At 37.0% G+C, this 19,461-nt stretch overlaps 1 protein-coding gene across 6 annotated transcripts in view; it reads left to right on the top strand.

Moving 5' to 3' along the window:
- Positions 1 to 19,461, top strand: part of TTLL11 (tubulin tyrosine ligase like 11) — a 56,421-nt gene that overhangs the window by 23,759 nt on the left and 13,201 nt on the right. The gene's annotated exons all lie outside the window — the stretch shown is intronic.

The following is a 19,461-nucleotide window of genomic DNA, read 5'->3' as shown; positions in this document are numbered from 1 at the left end:
TGGATTTACTTCTTGCAGCAGAGGTGCTGTTCACAGACTGCTGAAGGTGGGAGAAGACTTGAGCTAAAGGAAATTTGCACAATTAAATGAATGGTCTAATGACACCGAACAACATTTAAAGTAAATCAACGTTACTTATGTAAACAGCAGTTTAATTAAGATAATCACTGATGCAAATCATTGTTTATGTTGTGCCTCCAACAGAAAATCCATTTTAAAAGGCTTTGCAAACTTCTATTTTTTTTGTGCCTAATTTTGAATTTTTATAGTAGTAAAAGGTTTTAGTTTCATGTTTGTTTAATTATTAGCAATTTATTTTTCTTAAAATTGCATTAGATTTGAGGAGCAAAAAGGAGTCTCAGTCCTGTATGCAAATACTGTATATTCTCCACTGGATGTTAGATGTAAACTATTTGAGTGGTGGTATAATTGCAAGCCGCGAGTATCATTTGGAGCGGGTCTGCTCTAAATGTCTTAGGAAGATCATTTATATCATCTCATCAATGCTAATGACCTGCTTTCCTGTCCTGTCAAAAATATTTGTGCCCTAGTTTATTAATGCTAATTAATCCAGCGATAATAAGAGACTTCTTTATATTTTTGTTGCTGTTGCTTATTGTGTCCCAGTATGATCTCTTGCATTTGCATGCCTAGTTTCTTACATATTTCAAGACAGAAAATAAGCATTTTATTCTTTTGACAAAGAAAGCAAAGTATTATGACATGCTTGTCATTAGAAATATGAGTTGCTCATGGAATAAAATCTGCTTTTTACTTGCTAGAGATGATGAAGGTACAGCCCCCGAAGTAATATATGACTTTTATTCAGCACTGAAATAGCCATTGACAGAAGAAAGAATTGAAACGCTTTGGAAATGAAATGTAATTTAATCTATGGCTGTTACAAAAACAATCAATTCATTGTGCCCACAAAAATGAGTGCTTTTGTTTTATTACCTATTGTGGTATTGCTGTTTCATTGCTAGTTTGTCTGTTCTTGGGTGCTATTCTCTGTACATACCACTTGAGTGTTTTTCTATTTGAATTCAGCCTTGAAATTTATTTGTGGTGATCTGATTATTTTTTTTCTTCTTTTTAAAATATGTCAGGTATGAGTCTCTCCTTTGGATTCTGTGGCTCTAGCAAATGTCAAATATGATTAATTTTCTGAACAGGAGGAACCCCAATGTAGTTTCTCTCAAATTTTTGCAAGATCAGCATGCAAACACTGCCTCATGTCACCCTGTTCAGAGAGCACCCTGTAAATATTAATGTATGTCAGTTTGACTTTTTATCTCTAAGTGTTATGTAGTTAGGAAGAAATTCCAGTCAAGGTTTTGTAGAACTTACTACACAAAAGATCTTGCTCTTTTCTTGCACAAAACAAGATGGTCCATTTTTTCTACTGTGTGGATCACACATCTTTCTCACTTGAAATGATTTATTTCTCTGATATAGGACAAAATTAATAGTTTCTAGGAGGAGAAAATATGATCTATATTAAATAAAAACATGAATTAATTTCTGGACAGTCTACTTACGTACTTTCCCCCTTAAATGTAACTTGTGTTAAAGTGGCAGCTTCTTCAGGAGGTGTCTCCTGCTGTGCTAGTGACCGATGGGTCTAACCTTGTCTACTAAACTGCAAGAGGAATGTGGGTCTTTACTTACAGGCCTTTCAGTAATGCTTCTCTTTTGTATGTTTCAAAGACATTTTCCAAATCCTACTGCTATTCTTAATTTCTTGATATTGAGGAGCAATTTTGCACTTCCTTAAAGAAGGAAAAAAAAGTTGGGAAATCACCTGTGCAGCTGTATTCCGTTTATTTTCCAGATTTTTTTTATTCAGTTTCATAACGTCCCCTGACGTTTGTGTCATGTTTAATGGAAATATGAAAATACACAGTGCAAAGATGTCTCGAGTATGATTATCCTAGACTTCGATGATGATAAAGTCATTCTTGCCATTGATTACTGTGTTTATCTCACTATACGTATTCTAAGGTTATGATGGTGTGACGGGGTGGTTTAAGAGGGTCAGAAACTCAGTGCACAAACACATGGAGAGACTGAATGGGAGAATACTGGTGTTGCAGCTATCACTGATCAGAAAATAATGCCTGTTCTTCAGTCTTGTTGTAACATATCTTAGTTTCCACTTCTGTGAGTAACTGTATTCTATTCCACAGGGATTCATTACTCAGGGTTGTCAGTGCCTTTTGCATTATATGGGGTGAATTTAGTGCTTCTAAAAATAAGCATGTAATAAACCTAGCTATGCTAGCATCAGTATTTTGGTTTCCATTTGCTAATTGACTTTGAGCTGACGGCTAGAGCTTTAGGTTGACCTGTATGCCTTTGCTATCACTTGGAAGTCTGGTCAGGTTTTCAGCTATTCAAAGGCTTCTCAAGCACCACCTCTTCATTCCAAGCCTTATTTCTGTGCGGGAGTGTATAAACTCGTATGTGCGGCTTTCCTGAGATTGATCTTTCTACTCTGGCTCATTTTGGAGCCTGAGACAATTTTTTTTCTGCATCAGTCAAAATGACCCAGCATTCATATTCAGGATCATTCTGCCAAAGCCCTTTGAAAGTACATTGAATTAGACCCTTTCTCTTTCCTAGAGGGCTTTTTGGTTTATTCCTTCATCAGGCAATCTGCCAACTTCAGTATCAATTCTTGTCTGTTACATTAGCCCATGCGGCTTTTGATGAGTTAGACATGTGAGGGAGACTTTTAAATGTGATGTTTGTCAATGTTACCTCAGTTCAGATTAGCGAAATGTTAACTTTGTTTTTCTGTAGTTGGGGAGTATTTATTTCTACTGCTATTTCTCATCTTGCTCAAGAAGAACTAGCCTCAACTACTGTGTTCAGTTTTGTGAAGCAAATGTTATAGGTGCCTTGATCTCTGCCCTCTGCTTTTCGAGTTATTTATCTGCTTCATCCTTAAGAGCTTTTAACCTTTCTCCTGTTGATTAGGATAGGTCCTGTTGTCATTTGTGGAACTTCCAATGTGAAACGTCCCTCCATGAAGGGAAGGGAAGGATCTGGTAGTGCTTGACTCACAGAATAGTTCTACATTGGTTTTAAGAGCCACTTAGAGGAAAGCACCGCAAGAGTGTTTAGTACATCAGAAAATACAATACTGAGTGCAGAACAGTGGCAAATAATTTGAATGTGCTGTGACAGCAGTCCTAACATAGAAAAGAAAATAAAATCTGCTGACAAAGAAGGTCGGATCTTTTAGTTTGTAAGTGGCTCTATTTCACACGTACTCTGAAATGTCTTAATTGACTAAAAATGCGTAAATACACAAGCAATAATAATGTTTCTTCAAAAATAGCTAAAACCATATCCCTAGCATAGATACAGTAGGAATTCACTAACTCACTTCAATGTCTTTCTCTATCAAACCGTTACAGGAAAAGTTGGTTTTGTGAAAATAACTCTGGACTAGGACATAAAAGATGCAATTTCTGTTCCTGATTCAGCCAGTTTACTCAGTGACCTTTAGACAAAACGTTTTCCTTCTGCTACCATTTTCATTCTGTGAAAAGAGGATGATGCCTTGCTTCTCCCATGCGTTGCCAGTCTTTCTAAATTATAGTGTTCAGGATATGACCTGTTATTGTGCTTAGTAGTATATGAGGTCAGTTTATTGTTGTTATATAAAAATATTACAGAAAAGCTTCAGTTTTCTTCTGTGGAAGACTCTAGGTCCAATTCTACACTTCAGTAAATATTCCTAGTGGTTACTAAGGTTTGCAAAGCATTCTTTACGTTTTGCCAACCTGATTGTCATTAGTCATCTCGTTATTTTACTTTCTCCCATACAGAGTGCTTAGTCATTGCATTTTCTATACAGTATCACAACTTGGTGCATGGTGTGCTATTTGAATACTCAGGATATTGGGACTTAAAAAAGGGTTTTTCTCAATGTCATTCTTTGATGGTGTTATTTTCATCTTTCTTCTTATTTTTACAGTCCTTTGCTAATAAAACAGAGAACTTATGGAATATCATTGAAATGCACACAAACACAGCACTAAATAACCCCATGCTTGACAACAGATTAATCTATGATTATTCCCATTAACCTTCACCGCTGCAAAAAGTGCTGTTATTCATAGCCCAGTTTTGCAAGTTGGTTTGTGTTTGCTCATATAGTGTATTCTAAGCACTAATGTCTTGAATGTAAAGACTGCATTTTAACTGCCACATAAAGAGTGAATTCAGTCTTATTTTAAATCTCTTGAAATGACCCCATATTGAGGGACAGCTGAAAGTGCTTAGAATGTACTAAGCAAGCAAGCTGATCACAGGCCCAGTTAATTTAAAAATTTTAATGGACAAGAATTGATATAGGTTGCAGAATTTTAAAAGGTTTTCTCTTCAGCACTGTGAAATTAATTGGTCCAAAACCATAGTATGCTTTTGCAGTAATTGGCGTGCTGCGGTGCCCCTAGCTCCGGTGTGAGCCAAAGTCTGGGTTTATGTTATCAAATTGCAAATGGAGACAAGTTTGTCCAATTAGACTTGAATCACAATGTTTTGAGATGCAGCTAATCTAATTACATTTTTATCGACGTCTCCTTTCTTTTTGCTCTGTAAAATTCCTAGTGAGCAATAGAGGAAAGATTGAAAATAAGCCGAGCAATGTGACCTGTCAAGAGCGTTTCCATAAAATCTGAACTTTCCAAACATTCTAATATATCAAAATGTGCTATAGCAATTACATCTCTTAGATATTCACACTGTATTACATTTGAAGTTGATCATTAAGAAGTCTTGCTTTCTTTTCTCTTACGATGATTTTTAAATGAAAAGAAAACCTTTGTGATAAAATACAGAGACAAGGAAGGTTCTATCAGAAGAAGTCACTTTCCTCTAGTCTTTGTAGCGCAGCCACAAAAGTTGCTGTAATCTTCAAGGTTTGCCCAAGAAGAAGGGAGGTCAGGAATAAAGTGGGGTGGCTGATTAGTCTCATTTTTATGCTTTTTGGAAGGAAAGTGGAGACAGTGGGTCTAAATACATCTTTGAATTCTGTTGTTTGAATAGAGATTATAAGTAAGTCTTAATGGTAATAGAATCTGGCTTAAGGTACGCTGTATTTTGCATCCCTCGTAAGGAGCAGTAATGACTGGGGCAAGAGGAGTCCCATTGACTTCACTGAGCCGTGATAAAAAGCCTGATAGCAAGGCTTCGCGGCGCTCGGTGGCTGTTCAAGCCTCGTTCTGTAACTGACAGCATAAATGTTGGAGCTCCTTTGGCGTGTGCTCCTGCTTTGACTGAATTCTAACAAAGTAAGCTTCTTTTGTGTTGTTTTTTTTTTTTTTAACATAAACTCAGCAATACTTCAAAGCATCCCTGGGAGTTTTGTTGCATACAGATTTTTGCTGGATCCAGCCGTTGCTGATGGCAAGCTTCAGCTGAAACCAGTGAAAATTCAGATTAAGCATGGTCAGAAATTTGCTCAGGTTACATTGGATAGGATATAAAACAAATAGCAACTTTGACCTTACTCATCAAGTACTTGAGCGCATACTTCAGTGTTTTGCGGAGTTAGCCCTCTGTACTTTTGAGAGAGTGAAATTACTGTAGTTGTTAAGGCCATTCACCTTTTGCTTTTACCTCAGAGGTGAATTGCCTTGCAAAAATAATACGGTAGAGAAGTCCTTGATGTTCTTAGATGTTATTTCCACCATTCAGGGCTTCTCGTATGTAGTCTTCAAGGCTGACATCTCTTCAGCCTGAAAAGGGTTAGTGTTTTTGTGTTGAACAAGGGCTTAACTTCCAACTGACTTTCAGTACTTGGCTCAGGTGGTTTTGGGCTTCTCTGCCTCAGTGATCTGGGCATCCATCAGGCTCTGAAAGTGTAATACATTTTGTCAAAGAGCATTAATCTGAACTAACTCTTACCTTGAAAAACTGTTGTGTAGTAAAAGCTGAACAAATGTATTTGTGCCTAGTGAATCCACTGAAGAGAGTACCAGGGCAGAGGAGAACATGGCTTAGCGTGCTGTCTAACCAGAAAACAGGCTGTTCAGCAACGCTCCGCATAAGGAAGTAACTTGCTGCTTATAAAACTGATTTAATTGAAATCTATTTTGTTCCTCGTATAGGGAAAGAAAGTAATTTTATTCTGTCTTCTGTACTCATTCTACAAATGTCATCTCCTCTCTTCCTCTGCTAGACCGTGTTAATCGCAGCCTATCTAGTGCAAAGAAGAGGAGGAAAATGAGCAGTTGTTTCCTTTAAGAAAACGGCTTAATTTTTTAAAGTACATTTCTAAGAGATAGTACTACATCTTCTTTCTTTGGATTTGCTATAATTTCCTCTTTAGTTTTCAATACAAGAAAGCGGTTGTGTTTTGAAGTTAAAAACACTTTTTTTCTCTCTGTCTTAAAGTAGGGGCAGAGGCAACATCTGCGTGCCTTGTCTGTCCGAGTGGGTTCACTGACTTCCCACGCTCATACAGGGAGGGTGATTAGTAGTTAGGCTTGAGTGCAAATTGTTGTTTTCCTGACACTTCAATATGCTAATCATTTGAGCTGAGTTTCTACTATCAGCAAAATAATCTCCACCTCTACTTACCCTGTAGCTTGCTAACATAATCTAGTTTTTGGGTGGTATCTTGACTTACTGCAGGAGTAGTGATTCAGCTGCACTCTTCAGTATATAGCTTTTTCATGGCTTTTGTATGTGGCACAATTTCCGTTATTAACCTGCAGTTCAATACTTCTTGAATGAAATTTGATTTTCAGAATGTTAGCTTAATTGCCTTGTCTAAAATTAAGGATATATGTTTGTTTAATTTGACATTTTTTCCCTTTTACCTTCTGGAATGTATGTTTGTGCTGCACAGAAGCAACTCTGCTTTTAAATTAATTTTTCCAGTTGGTCTATAATGTGTAATTCCAGTAACTTCTAATTTTCTGTAATCTTTCTGATACTAAATTACTTCCCACCAGATAGTTTTCATAAAGTAAGTGTACAGGTATTTACTATAAATTGTAATGTATATAGTGTGTATTTGTGTATATATGTCTGTATATACAGCATGCCTATGTGTATCTTTGTATAAGGTATAAAAATGTCTTATTTCGTACCTGTCTCCTTGCCATCTTCACAATCTGTTACAATGGCATGCCTACCTAAAACTACGACCAACTGTGATAGTTTTGATTGCATGAAATCTGTGGGGTGAGCCTTGAATACTTTGTCTTGGTTTCCAGTTACATCTTTGTAAGTTCTTCATGCGACTGCTGAGTTGCAGTGTGTACTTTATGTTCTCTCAGGAATGGCACAGCCCACGAACAAATTGATTTAAAAAAAATAAGATTTCATGCAACCCAGAAGATGTTATAACAAATCGATCAGCCAAGGGCATACTAAGGTACATCACCTTCCTAATAAAAGAAAGAAATCATTTCTGTGGAGTAGGGCTCCTGGGCCACATAACAGTGTTTTATTAAGGTAACGGTAAAATGGAATAAATGAATGCATAGGCGTGGATTATATCCCTGAATACCAGTGGAAAGTTCTTACATGCACATGCCTTCTAAGAATTATTTATTTGCAATGTATTTAGATGTCAGGGTTAGGAATGGGAGATCTCATAGCAAAGAGTTGTCAATCTTGGTGCAGCTGTGAATTATAGAGCAAATTTAATGATCTAATTACCCCTTGTTACAAGAAATAACACAAATCATTTATGTATTTTCATTTGATGCAAACCATTAATTCACTGCACTGTGTAAGACGAAAGCCCAAGTTTGGTACTGTTAGTTTGAACAAAATATACTCCATTCTTTTTTTATGATGGATTGAAGTAACTGATAGTACTTTCCATTGGCTACAAAGTGTGTCTCAGCTGGCAGGTTTCACCGACTTGGATGCATGATTTGGGGAGAGCACTGAAAAAAGTCAGCTCGATTCTAACATTAATTGGAATTTTAATGGAAGCCATTTTTTTCTGCATGATTTCTAGATATTTCTAAATACTAAGGATGAGACAATACTGTTTGAATGAGGTTATCATATTCTTTTCAGTCTGAAGAGTTTGTTTGTGTTGAAAAAGCCCTCTTGCTTTTAAAGGGTTTTGAGGAAACCTGTTAAGATACTTGGAGGGACATAGAAAGGATCCTGTTTTTCACTGCAGATTTAATTTTGCTGATTTTCGCATGCAGTCATTAATTTTTTGCAACTGAAGTTGCTGAGACCTTAATTCTTTTTCACCCTTTAAAATAAAGAATCACTAGGCTTTTCTTTACCCCAATAACCTCTGAAGTGGGATATCAAAATGTGATGTAGGGTCTTTTTCCTTCCAAGAAAATAGCGAAACCAGAGGGATTAGAGACTTAGTAGTTTCTGAACAAGTATGTCCTGTAAAACGTAAGTTGTGTTACAATCCTTAGAGGAGAACGAGGAGGAGAGAGAAACAAAACCAACTTAAGGGACCACAGAAGTAGAAGACAGGGAGACGTGAATAAGGTAGAGAGTCCCTGAGATAAAACCTGATAGAATAGGGAAATGTAAGAATTTCCTGTTAATTAGACTTTTACACATGGGCACTTAACTGGAAATTGTTCCCTAGATTAATTCAGTGGCTACAAAGTGCCAGAGTTTGAATGCAGGTTCCGAATTTGCGAAAGCAAACTTCGCTGGGCTTTCTTGGGACACAGTTAAGTGCATTCAGTGTTCCGTGCTTTGTACGGTATGGTGCTACATTACATGTGTGTTCACTGTTCTAGATCTGGAGCCTTGCTTTAAGTGAGCAACTGTGTCTGTGCCGCCTTTTCCCCGGTCGTCAGGGCAGTCATCTGTGCCAGGATGGACCCAGTCAACGGCTGTGGAACAAGTATGTCAGAGAACAGAGCCATGAAATGGGTCCAGCTTGTAGCGCTAATATTTTAAAAGTGGTCCCCTACTTTACTGGAGAGAAAAATCCATAATTTATACTAACAGTTTAATATAAAGATATATAAATAATAAGATTTTTGAGGTATTTTTAATATAACAAGGGGGTTTTAGGCCTGAGGAAATTATAATAATGCATGTCAGACATTCTTACAAGACACTTGATACAGTATTGGAGTTTAAATATTGCTGCACTCCTTTAACATGTTCCCAGTGTTACTGGTTAACGTGTAAATACCAGTTATTCCAGGGAGACTTACTTGGGCAACTGTTGGCACTATCTTACCCCTTTTCAGAAACAGTTTTAGATGAAGCACTCAAACCTGCAGTTTTGTGTTTTTATTTTTCTTTTGCTGCTTGACTTCCATTCACCTTCCAGGTCTTCCTCCCTCCATTCGGTGTTGCTTTGAACTTCTGTAGATTTTTCCAGTGTGTGATAGTATTGATGGACTGCTTTGTAATAATCTCTGGTAGCCACTTTCCTCTCTGGAAGAGCATCACTTTAAAATAACATGGATATATGTGACAGCTGGAAATACCAATTTTTTTTTTGTTTGTTTTCTTTCCTTCTACAGGAATACTGTGATTTGTTGGGACAAGGTTGAAACTGATATCTTTTCCTGGCAAGATGTGTACTTTTCAAGACTTTTTTTTTCTGTTGTAACTGTAGGGTAAATGCAAGCATTTATTTTGCTAGCATTTGGTCTTAAATAGACATGGGATGAGAAGTGAAGGAAAAATGGAGATTATTTCTCTGATTTTTGCAGGAGCTTTATTATTCTCATCAGATTCAGGCCATCAGAAAGTTACATGTTCTCAGATACTGCACATAATGAATATGAATATTAGATCATAACCATATCTGAGAACTGTTTGCTTATTCCCCTGTTTATACTCGCATAATAATGGCGAGGGAGTGCAAAGCAAGTTTTTTAAGGGACAGCAAAATTAAGTGCTTGGGATTTTGGCTTGACTTAAGCATAGACATTGAGCAGAAAAATAACATTTTCCCTCCTACAGATATCCTTCAGGTGTCAGTTCTGCGGGATCCTGGTTTTATTACATCAATCACAAGCAGCTTAAGGCTTCCAAAAACATAGTCACAGACAGATGTTGAGCCTGTCTGGGGATTAGAAATATCCTCTTCCATTAAGTATAAATTAACTTAATCACCAGGTATGAAAGATAAGCAGCATAAACATCATTCCCTGAAGCTTTCATTAAAATTAAAATTCTATTTAAAACTAGGCTCATATTTTCTATGACTTGATCCCCCTTCAAAGAGATTATATCTGCTGTAAATTTTTACAGTGACAGTGTGACAGAAATTAATGTATCGGGGGCAGTGATGTTCTCTATAATTTAACTTCTGCTGCTAGTCATCTTTTAGCAGGAGAGATGATTGGCTTATTTTTAAGTAATAATTGGTCTCTAGTCTCTGAAAAAATTAGAAAGCAATAAAACTGCCTAGCACCCAGTTGCCACAAAATGAAAGCACAAAGCCAAATGACTTATCAGCAGTGTAAGCATCAGTAGTGTTATTTTGTGTATGTAGAATTCACCTGCTTTAATAGGAGGATTACTGCTGATAAAATGCACTTGCACTGCTGCTTTCTGCTCCATTGGATGACAAGGTAAAGCTCTTTTTCTACCCTAGCATAATCATGACTGCTTTCTAAGAATAATTTCCACATGAGAAGAAATACCATGGGGGTTAGAGTTTTTTTTCTGTTCTACTGTAAGACACTTGGTGGCCTAATTGAATGTTGGTTTCAATGTATTATCAGGCTCTACAACTGGTTTGCCTTTGCAGTATCCTGTATTACTATTTTTAAGGCACGCTTTTCTAAAGAAACAAAGGAAACTCTAGAGAAATAATGAGGCACATAAGTACCTTAAAAGCAAATAGTGAACACAAATAAATGCACTAGGAATAATAAAAGCTACCTCCACAAAAAATAAAGTATTGGGGACCATATTTAATGATCTTTGTTCTATAATAATTTTTTGCTACAGTGGAAGAAAGTCCTTCGATGCAGGTTTTGCATTGCTTATGCATTATTTCATTATAGTAATGCCATATTTTCTGCGGCACTCCAAATAGATGACAGGCGCATAATGCATAAGCATTCACTGCTTCTGTTACATTAAAAGTAATAAATCATTAGCTAATGCAGACTGATATTACCATTATTCTTAAAAAGAGAAAGTTGGAAATAAAGATTCTCAATTAATAATTAGGAAATACCGTTTTTCAGCACATTGCACGTGAGACTCCTCAAATGCATTTCTTCACTTCAATAATTTAAACTGTGTATTAGGGAGTGCTATAGAAATAAAAACAGAGGTTAAGTGCAACTATTACATCCAGTTGGATGTTTATCCCAGGTGTGCAGCATCTGCTTTGTATCTCTAAAGGATGTCTCTCCTCTCTCTGGTGTGCTGCTGTACTGATTCCTGTCATCACCTACTAAGGTAGGAGTTTAACGAAACTAGATTTAATCACAATATCGCACAGTGTTGGATAGCAGGTTTGAAATGGTTTATTGGATTGAGCTTTAGTTTAAAATACAAGGGAATTAACACAGCCTTTCTGACTTGTTGAAAACCTAAACACTTATTTTCAGACACGTTTCTTTTTAAAACACCCTAAAATTAAGCCCTTTCTGATCTGGAAGATACTAAGATCACCAGCACCTAAATTGTCTAGGAGAACAGATTTTTCAAAGGATAGTGGAGCAAATCCTTACTTATTAATCAGGGCAGATACGATCCATTCCAAACTATGGAGAATTCTTCAGATAACTGAATGACTCGACTTTTGGGCTTCTCAAGTTTCTCTGAACCAGTGGTTTCTCTGTCTGGGTCATCTTCTGAACTCTTTCCATGGCTGTGTCGTCAAGGGAAGGATGTAAATCTCTTGTTCCCTATGCTCTGATATTTTACAGATTACTGCAACAGTGTTAGCTGTTGTCCATATTGTGATTTTTTTTTTTTTTTTAAATGGAATCTGAAAGTTTATTTATATTATGGAATATTGGAAACTATTATTTCTGTAGCATTCTCCATACAAAAGTAGACAAGAGCGTCTTGAATGATATCATCTAGGCGTGAACAGAAGTGACTGTATTTCTGTAGGCTAAAAGTGGAAAGTTGAGCACAGCGTGCCTCTGCGCCGTCTCCTGTTTCAGAAACTCCTCTGAGCAATGCACGATTCGGAGAGGAAAGGCTCTGTACATCTCCTTTGAAAGGGAAGTGTTAATCCTTGAATAGTACTTGTTGATAATTGCAGTAAGTATCATTGCCCGTGTGGCTCTTGGACGTGTTTCTTGATACAAACTGCATTTCTTCCTAAACAAAATGTGTAGGGCAGCACGTTAGCTTGTCTTAGGTTTTGAGTTTGAAGTGGAGGCTCTAGTCTTCTCTGCACATGATATGAAAATGTCAGTAATATTCTCATCCATTGCTTTGTGTCCTTGGTGTGGCGCAAGTCAGGTTCCTGCATCTTGGAAACACTCGCTAACAATGTATTAAGGCGGCAAACTTTCAGAGTCCTCTGTTTTCTTTCAAAAGCTATTTAATCTTTAATGAGAAGTGTTTATTTTTATAATAAATCCACCCAAGCTGAAGAGGCAGTGAAAAATCTTTCTCGGAAAGGGGACTGATGTCTGCGGAGCTTACAGAGTATGATACGTGGTAAACAAATAACACTCATGGGACAGAAAATGGAAAGCCTGCAACTAGCAGATGCTGTGCGTGAGAGCTGCTGTGATTGTTGATGACAGACTGCAGGGGCTTCGATTTAACTTTTTCAAGAATCTGATAAATTATTTTGGTTTTGTTAAGCAAACGGCAAGGCTATGGAGTGCATTTTTAATTTATCCTTGGATTCACCTAAAATGTGTTTTGCCAACTCTCAGAAACAAAATTAAGAGTGCTCCATTTCTTTCACCCTTCCAGAGTGAATGCAATATTAGGCCTTGAAGGTGCAGGCCAAGTTAGACCTGCTCATGCTCATGATGAGGTTAAAATCTAAGTGAGGTGATTTAACTGCTTTATTTCTCTAATTGAGCTATGGATTCTTTTTTCTTAGAGATGGAAATTGTAACTGCTTTCAGCACTTTCTGCTTCCAGGAGACAGGGTAGCTGCTGTGTTTTCCAGATGTATTTTGTATGGTGTGAAGTTAGTTGACTGCCAACAACATGCTGATTATCAGTCCTTATTTTTAATGTGATTGATTGATTCTGCTCTTTGAAATATGGACTCTTTACTGTGGTTGCTTTGACTGCCTCAAAGCATTCTCAAAGTGTTGAGTAAACTGTATGTAAGAGCAATAATGTTTCTAACATAACTTCAAAAATCTCTTATTCTGTGGGGTTTAATATTATTTTAATACTTTTATCTTTGTGCAGCTTTTGAAAGGAGGAAATGCTAGTGCTATTGACGTGTTTTACTTTGCCAGAGGGTGAGGAGGAGATGAATATTCAGTTTCTTCAAATGAAACTCGCAAGTGGCTGGTACAAAACAAAAGATGCTGGTTATTCACACAACGTGCAGTCAAACTATGAAACTTCTTGCTATCGTGTACTGTGAGTGCTAGAAGTCTCTGTGTGTTAATAAAAGTAATGGGATTAGTTCATAAAAGAAAATTCAAGAATGGTTGATAATGCAAAGACACTGTTCTGGCTTTGACTTACTGTTTCCTAAATTATTTACTTCTGTGAATGAGCACACAAACATAGTCATACCTACACACTCCAGTAACAAACACGCATCTGTTTCTTGGGAGGTCCATATAATGTGGTGATAAACGGGTAGATAGATTTGTCATGCAAAATATTTTCTGCTTTTAACTGTGTTAACATAGTCCTTGCTTTGAGCATAGTGGCTCAGCTGAGGGAATAATTATAGCTTCAGAATCCAGAACATAATATTTTCTTTTAATAGGTAAGCAGTTGTCAGCTGATACAAAAATTGCTTAACTTTTACTTCTAGTGATGCCTTAAATGTTAAATATATCAAGCGAGCATTCTTAGAAACACTAATATTCCAATTCTTACCTAATTTTACTCTGAACTTGACAGCTAAATTTTATGTACAAGTATACGAACTGTTGGGAATTTTGAAGCCTTTAATTAGTAGTTGCAAATTTGTTTGTCCCCTAGCAACTTGTATTTGCATAAAGATTAAGACCGGTCAGAATGAAAGGGATAAAACATTGATGGAGGAAACATTAATAAATTAGTAATCATGTATAAAAGATAAGTAGTCTTAGATGTTGTTTCCATAAGCTTTATTAAAATTGAAATTCTTTTTTAAAGATGCAGTTAATATTGTCTCCACAGTTGATCATTTCTAAAGAGAGATCTGTCATGAGCTGCAGAATTAGAGAAATTAATGTATTGAGGTCAGACATTAGTATGTAAATTAAGCTTTGCTTTTATTCTGTATGGCAACAGCAGCATTACCTTATATTTGACCTTTCATTCATTTAGCCTGACTCAGCTGTGTCAGTCAAAACAATTAATTCTAAGGAGCAGCTTTAAAGTGCAGGGCTCAGCTTGCTTCTCCTCCCCTTGCCTGATGGAAATCCCGTGAGAAAGGAGCTAATGGAGCAAAGCTGTTGCAAGTTTCTCTTTGTGGAGATTTGTTTCAGCATTTTGGAATTTCTGATCCCTTCCCCACAACTTCAGTGCAGCGCTTGTCCACAGACGTTTTGCAAGGTTTTCAGGGAGACTAGGGCCAAGCGTGAGAACCCTGTGTGTTGTACCCGGACTCCCAAGGTGAAGTCCTGAACGACACAGTATATAAGATGTGTCTTGGAAGTCACTTTCTGGAGTAAGAAAGAACTGGATGGCAAACATGCATAGGAGTTTTTAGTGACACTTTGACTCTGACAGGTAACATTACAAAAATGTGTTCTTCTATATTTTCCAGTTGACTGATAAATTAATGGTAGAAATGGAGGTGAAAATCCCCCTTACGTTTTCATTGTTGCTGGACTTTGAGCTGTATTTCTGCTTTTTGTAGCTGCACTGCCAATGCTCGTACCAGTCTTTTGATTGCAGGACCCTTGGGGAGTTATGTCATCCACCTCGCCCTTATGGTGTGACGATGGCAGATGGCAGTGAAACACAGAAGAAAATGTAATGGTGCATTGCAAGCGAGTGTAATTTATCTAGCGCTAGGGCAAAAAATATGTTGTGCGCTGTTTCCTTGCATAAATGTGCAGATCACAGTAAAATTCTGTTTTTATAGACACCGAGTCTGGCTGTAATATACCTCGCTAGGCAGTTTTTCTTAATTAGTTGTGTTGAGACCACATTGAGATTGGGTACATACAAGCGTGTTGAATAGATCTACAGCAAATAAACTTTTATTGAAGTACTGTCTGTGGTAGCAGTGGAGAATTATACGCTGAATATAGTCTGTAAATGCTTGCAGTTAAGGTGAGCGTGCAGAATAGGCAAGTCTATGTATCAATTGAGTTTTACAGATACGGACAAGCTCTTGTGCAGGTTTGTTTTGGAAAGTCTTAGTTTTATTAAAAGTGCAAAATATAACTTTCACTTAAATTCAAATTATGTGATCAAATCAATTAAGGTCTTTTGCATTAGAAAAGGAAACAAGGAAATCTCAGGGGAGGAGGGGAAGCTAAAGAACGAAAACAAATCATTAAAATTTATAAAAGCAATAACCTGTAAAAGCAAATTAAAAAGTATATTCTCTTTTTTTACTTAATGGATGTACAAGATTTGGCAATAAAGATTAGAATTAAGTTTTCTTGTTCTTATATTTTAGACTTCCTGATGTGTAAGTGGAAAGGAATGAGACATGCAGTAGCACACAAAAAAGCTGGTTTTATTTAAAAAATACTTTTCTAGCATGAAATATGGTTTCAAGAGCTATTTCAGTAAAAGTTTGAAATGAGAAGCTGGTTTTGAGTTTTTATCCATGACCTCAAAGGCAGCTGTAGACTTTTCTCCATAGAAAGGAGGGGAAGAAGGAAATTCTAGGTGGTAATTTAGAGCCTCTGCCTTATTATACTCAACGATATTTTTTCTTTGACCATAATACAGTTGTTTGTTTTTTTTTTCCCTACGAACACAATTTTCTATGACCCTAATACGAACCAAACATAGTCCCGTTTAATAATTTGACTGTGTCCATTCTGCCTCGATCAGGGAGACAGAGTCTTCTGTGGCTCCCAGCAGTAATGTGTCTATAGAGTATTTGTTTACCATTGTGGTTTGGGTGTTCTCTTCATGACCATTTCACATTTCTTTTGAGGATGGGGATTGAAAAATGAAAGGCTGAAAAAGACCTCTTTTAAACTACTGTACTTCCTCAGAAGTTCCAGGGACTGTTACTTCAGCAGGAAGGAGGTACGGATTTGGAGATGAAGACTATGCTGAGAGCCGTTGTTCCCCAAGTCAAACCTCTGTCTCAGTAACGTGGAGTGGACGGACAAGACTCCAGCCTCCCTCCCGCGGCTGGGCAGCACAGGCACCAAAGGGCACTGGGGCTATAATTAATTTCTCTGAAGCTGATCCCTTTAACAGTCTCTTCAGGATTTTCTGTAAAAAATGAAATGTAGTGAAATTTCCTCAACTCTGCTTGCATCTTTAAAGTAAAGCTTTTTTTTTAACTGAAAACATTAATGATGAATGAATAATGTACAGTCCAAAACACTCTTGAATTTAGAATGAGAACAGGTTCGGGGCTTCCAGGTGTCATTAAAATGAGAGTTATGTTACAATAACACAACCTTCTCTCCTGCTGAGTGCAAGGTTTCACATTTGGTCAAGGTCTAGTTCAACTGGCTGAAGATTTGAATTTTTAAATTCATGAACAGACCTTTTAAGATTAAAAATAGAAGCCTGCATGCTTATTGTTTCTTGGCTGTACCTACTCTTGCTCTTTTGGCAGCCCAAGGGTACTCGATGGCGGTGAAACCACCATCCAATCTTACATGAGAAAGAACAAAACTAGTAATTTATTACTTTAAGCTTTACTTAACTAAAGACAAAAATAACATTATTTTTCTACTTTGCTATCTGCAGCAAAGAGGAACATTACGAAAGCACTACCTAAGATTTTTTTTTATTTATTTTTTTAAAGACTTTTTAGAGTCTTTTATCTCAAAAAATGATCACATTTACGGATGCTCAATATCGATGAATCTAAGTGTGGATACAAAAGAAGCACCATTATTTTAGCAGTTTGTAACAACAGTCCTAGAAGAACAGATGCTTTGTGAATCACGTCATGACAGCCCTGTCTGAGCAGCAATGGCTTGGCAGCTACGAGTGCTTAAACACCAGAAGAGGCTGAACACGGATGCTTTTTACAAAGAACTGTTGCAACCTCTGCTAACGTTCAGAGTTCATCTAAATAAACGTGGAGCTGGCATTTCGTGCAGGGAGATGTTTCCAGCCTCGGTTCTGCATTGAGTAGTCGCATCTGTGGTTACGGTTTGGGCAGGTGCTGCAGTGGATGGTGAGCTGCTGCCATTTGAAGGTAACGTCTGGAAGTGTGAATGAGTTCAGAGCCCAGATTCAAGCAGGGTTGAAAACTTGGCCCCAAAAATGTCTTTTAGAAATTAGAGATCGCAATTTAATTCATACTTATTAAAACTTTTTTTGGCAATGGTTACTTTTTTTCCCTGTAAGGGCCCTTTGTCTTACAGTTGCCATACATTTATTTTCAACATACCTCTCACTAGAAGTTAAAAGTGTAACTTTGAAGTATTCTATACTGAAAGGGGACACAGTGTGGCAATGGATTAATGTCTTTCAGGGGAATTTAGTAGAAAAGAGAGGCTACGAACCCGTGGGGATATTTGTTACGGATGACTGACTACAGGATGGTTGTACGAGGGCTAAGGAAATCTGCTGCCTTCTGCAATCGAAGTCGGAAGGTACAGATTTACTGTAGATTTGACTTAACTTTTACAGTGCTGTGGGTGGATAATAACTGTGTTGATTGTTATCCTCTGCTGGAACAGAACTTTCTGAAGAACACTAAATCTGCTCAGGAACACAAAAGATCAATGTAGCAAAAGCACTAATTTTTTTAGTACCTAGTGTGGATTATACCTATTCTTGATGGTGGGTACTTAGAAAAATGACTGAAAAGAAAATGAAAACCTGCATATGCTTAGTGTGTGCCAAATAACTACCATCAGCTATCAGACTTTCTGAACTTACGAGAATAGCAATCTTGAATTTTACCTAGTTATGTCAAATGTGGAAAAAAAGTAAAAATATGTCATGCTGAAAAAACATGTAACATTTATTTCAGAACATCATTATCTCGATCAGCTTTATTTAGGGAATTTGGCAACGACAATGAAGATGAAATAATGTATTTTGACAGTATGCGCAGAGGATTTGAAGAAAAAATAATGGGATTGCACAGAAATTCTCTTCTGAGTAGTGCCAGTATGCGTTTATGTAAACTGTGTTGCTTCTGAATGTATTATTAGAATTTCTTCTTTGCAAATATATCTTACTGTACTTTTTGTACCTTATTTATCAGGGAAGGTAAAAGCTTCTAATCATTATTAGAAAATAAGTTTAAATATCAGTAGATTATTACAGTCTCTAACTATTTCCCATGAAATATTCTGTGAAACTCGTCTTTTTTCTACATACCTTATTCATTCGATGCTGATAACACCAACGTGCAGTGACTATCTGGTGTTTCCTTGTCTGTGTGGAAGAAGTTGGCCCGTTACTTGTGTGAGGTTGTAAGGACCTTTTGAAAGGAATATGTTTGGCTTTTAATGTTTAACTATGGATTAAAAAAAAAAAATCTTCTGCCATCTTAGAAAAAATTAACTCAGTGGGGCCCAATTTGTTGAGAACCTGTTGTTACCTCAGCTTTATTAAGTAATCTAAGGAGCATTACTGGTTAGGACAAGGAAAAGTAAGAAGGGGAGGAAAAAAAACCTTTTTTAAAAAAAAAAAAAAAAAAAAAGATTGTTCCAGGTCAGGGATGCAGAAAGGAGCAACGCAATCTGATGTCCATCCAGGCTTTATCAATGAATGCACTATAAATATTTTTGAAGCATTGTAAGGGAATCATGCAGGCATACCTTGTTCAAGATTTTCAGAAGTAACTACTTATTGTGAGTGTTTCAATTTTGGAATGTTTTAGATGAAAAAAAAATTAAGGGAATATGATTTTCAGAAAATGCTGAAGAGTCATATGGAAAATGTAATGTCTTAAATTGTCGTAATTTTGAGGTCCTAAAATCACCCATTTTTTCCAAAAATACTCATTTTTGTAATTTTGTAGCTGGATTGATAGCCTTCCCCTGGATTTCTGAACACTGGTAATGTTTTCCATCTGTTTCTGCAGCTTGGGCAGTGCCCAGAAGGTACGCAGCTGGAATCTGTTGCAGTTTAATACCTGCATAGCAAATTGCTGACCTCTTCCTAGGGTACAATAGCCAAAGGTCCATATAAAAAGAACCGCGCAGGCTCAGGGCGACTGCGCGGTGTTGCAGTGTCCAGGCATCCACTCTCACCTTC

The sequence above is a fragment of the Aptenodytes patagonicus genome, chromosome 18 (genome assembly GCF_965638725.1).
Source record: "Aptenodytes patagonicus chromosome 18, bAptPat1.pri.cur, whole genome shotgun sequence".
NCBI lineage: Eukaryota > Metazoa > Chordata > Aves > Sphenisciformes > Spheniscidae > Aptenodytes > Aptenodytes patagonicus.
This window is presented reverse-complemented; position numbering and strand designations above follow the sequence as displayed.